Source organism: Cervus elaphus, chromosome 1 (assembly GCF_910594005.1).
Source record: "Cervus elaphus chromosome 1, mCerEla1.1, whole genome shotgun sequence".
In the NCBI taxonomy this organism is placed as follows: Eukaryota; Metazoa; Chordata; class Mammalia; order Artiodactyla; family Cervidae; genus Cervus; species Cervus elaphus.
Window position 1 is genome coordinate 95,461,830 of NC_057815.1, and position 3,645 is coordinate 95,465,474.

Below are 3,645 nucleotides of genomic sequence, written 5' to 3' on the forward strand. Positions count from 1 at the left end.
TCCAAGAGGTTCAGTAATGTCCATATTCACTAGGTTAATGGGAGATACCACCAAGCTTTAGACATAGACAGAATGATTCAGAGTTCATGCTTCAAAAATTACTGTGCCATACAGCCTATTACCTTGCTCATCCTCTTGGGGAAAAAAAAAGAAAGAAAGAAAGAAGGCAGTCATTTAATACTGGGAAATCACCAAATGTAAAAGGAGGCAATAAAATATGAATTTATAACAGCATTTCATTGTTTAGCCAGCGATAGCCAGAGTCCCTGCTAGGGCATCTACTCCCTGGTGGAGAAAGGATTGGAATTCTGCAGAATCACTCAGCAACTGAGCTCAAGAACATATAAAGTGTTCTCTAAAATCATGATCTAGAGCTACAGGGTAACATCTGTGAGCTTTCTTTTAATACCTGCTGCAGGGTTAATGTTACAGCAAAAGTAGAAATGAATAAATGGCCTTAAGCACAAACCAGTCAAACAGGTCTTTAAGAGTTAAACAACCTTGGTTATTCTTTAGTTATTACTACTGACAAACACTTGTAACTATTTGTCTTTCACAAATCTGATTATTCTGACTCCACATGAATTTTGCTCAGCACTTGGCATTCTTCTCCCCCTACACTCCCTCGTGGTTCAAAAAGGAGTTCATGAACTGATAACCCCAGAGACACCAGACTCAGATACTCAGCTGCCTGACTCCAGCTTTGGCCATAAATGTAGCAGAAGAAAAAAATAATGCAAGACCTTCACCACTCTGATCCTTTTCAGCTACTCCAAACCCCAAATCCTAACTGTAAAACCTCTCCCTATTTCCCAGGGAGGAGGGCACAGTTATTGAGTCCCTAACCTGCTGTGTTCCTTCTTTGCCTGGCAAAGTCTTTCTCTTTTCTCCAAAACTCTGTCTCTGTATTTCTATTCAGCATCAGTGTATAAAAAAGCCAAGACTTTGTCAACATTAATAAAGTATGCAGGAAGTTAATCATGTTAATCAATTGAGGCTTGTGAATGTCTCTGATGATGATAAGGACAGACCTTAGGTTAGGAACCTGGCTGTATAAAGCCCCAAGAGTCCTTTAGGTACATGGTAATGAGGAAAACTGCATCAAGGGAAAAAGAAAGAGGGGCACCCAGATTTGGAGACGTCTTCCAAAAAGAATAATTCTGATGATCCTTTTCATGACAATGCCCCTAAGGGTCCAAAAGGCAAGTGCATGTAGACTCCTCACTTGCTCTTCCAATACTACAGAGGCAGCCCTGTGCAGTGTCATTACCCCTACTCTTCAAACGATTTAAGGTGAAAAACCCAGTATGCAAAGCCAGATTATTCAAAGTCCAAGATTAGCTCCTGGTTGGAACAGATGGTTCCCAAACTTATGGTAAACAAGGGCAAAGTCCCTAAAGGACAGAAACTTGAAAAAAAAAAAAAAAATGTTTAATGGTCTCAGCTGGGAAGCTCAATTCTGTACACTGAACTCAGTCCCCAGTAACTGAGATTCTCATACATAACAATGGTTCTTAATCCCACAGCCCTCAAAAATACACCCCCCCCCCATTTGCAGCAGAAGCAAAATATCACCTTGCCACAAGTGTAGAAAGGGATATTCTAACATTAAATAAGATTTTCTAAAAAAATAACTACTGTCATATTTTTTCTAAGCAGACACTTGCTTTAGTGTCTGGAAGGAAAATCCAAGCCTATATGTCAGAAAAACACACCAGGAATTTTATTTCTGATTCTTTGCAGGCTCCAGAAGAATCTTCTTCCAGAAAAATCAGAAGTTAAAATTAGTAGCAGGATTTGCTGATGGGGTGAGTTGGGAACACTTTGAACATCAGTATTTAAAACAACGCCTTGGATATTGTCAATGCTCCATGAAAGTTTTGTGACTGAGATAATCCATCTTAATTACGTTAACACTTTGGAAAAGGGGGAAGTCAGGTCTAGAATCAAAATTTACTTGAGAATATCTATGAGTAGAATGGTGGTTGCCATGGGCCAGAGCATGGAGGAAATGATGGTCACAGAGCACAACTTCCAGTTATAAGAGGAATGAGTTCTGAGGATCTAATGAGCAGCATAGTGACTACAGTTAACATTTCCATGTCCTGTACTTGAAAGTTGTTGTGAAAGTAGATTTTACCTTTATTTCTTTTTTTTTTCCCATTTATTTTTATTAGTTGGAGGCTAATTACTTTACAATATTGCAGTGGTTTTTGTCATACATTGACATGAATCAGCCATGGATTTATGTGTATTCCCCATCCTGATCCCCCCTCCCACCGCCCTCTCCACCCGATCCCTCTGGGTCTTCCCAGGGCACCAGGCCCGAGCACTTGTCTCATGCATCCAACCTGGCTGGTGATCTCTTTCACCCTAGATAATATACATGTTTTGATGCTTTTCTCTAGAAACATCCCACCCTCGCCTTCTCCCACAGAGTCCAAAACTCTGTTCTGTACATCTGTGTCTCTTTTTCTGTTTTGCATATAGGGTTATCATTACCATCTTTCTAAATTCCATATATATGCATTAGTATACTGTATGGGTGTTTATCTTTCTGGCTTACTTCACTCTGTATAATGGGCTCCAGTTTCAACCATCTCATTAAAACTGATTCAAATGAATTCTTTTTAATGGCTGAGTAATATTCCATGGTGTATATGTACCACAGCTTCCTTATCCATTCGTCTGCTGATGGACATCTAGGTTGCTTCCATGTCCTGGCTATTATAAACAGTGCTGTGATGAACATTGGGGTGCACGTGTCTCTTTCAGATCTGGTTTCCTCAGGGTGTATGCCCAGAAGTGGGATTGCTGGGTCATATGGCAGTTCTATTTCCAGTTTTTTAAGGAGTCTCCACACTGTTCTTCATAGTGGCTGTACTAGTTTGCATCCCCACCAACAGTGTAAGAGGGTTCCCTTTCCTCCACACCCTCTCCAGCATTTATTGCTTGTAGACTTTTGGATAGCAGCCATCCTGACTGGCGTGTAATGGTACCTCATTGTGGTTTTGATTTGCATTTCTCTGATAATGAGTGATGTTGAGCATCTTTTCATGTGTTTGTTAGCCATCTGTATGTCTTCTTTGGAGAAATGTCTGTTTAGTTCTTTGGCCCATTTTTGGATTGGGTCATTTATTTTTCTGTAATTGAGCTGCAGGAGTTGCTTGTATATTTTTGAGATTAATCCTTTGTCTATTGCTTAATTTGCTATTATTTTCTCCCATTCTAAGGGCTGTCTTTTCACCTTGCTCATGACTGAGCAACTGAATGGAACTGAAATGTTCAGTCACTCTGTCATGTCTGACTCCTTGCAACCCCATGGACTGCAGTATGCCAAGCCTCCCTGTCCCTTACCTTCTCCCAGAGTTTCCCCAAGTTCATGTCCATTGTACATGTGGTGTGGGTATATATCCATATTTCTATTGATGATTTAAGTTTCCCTTCTATCAGTTCAGTTCAGTTCAGTCGCTCAGTCATGTCCAACTCTTTGTGACCCCATGAACCACAGCACTCCAGGCCTCCCTGTCCATCACCAGCTCCCGGAGTCTACCCATACCATATCCATTGAGTTGGTGATGCCATCCAAAAATCTCATAACCTCTGTCTTCCCCTTCTCCTGCCCTCAATCTGTCCCAGCATCAA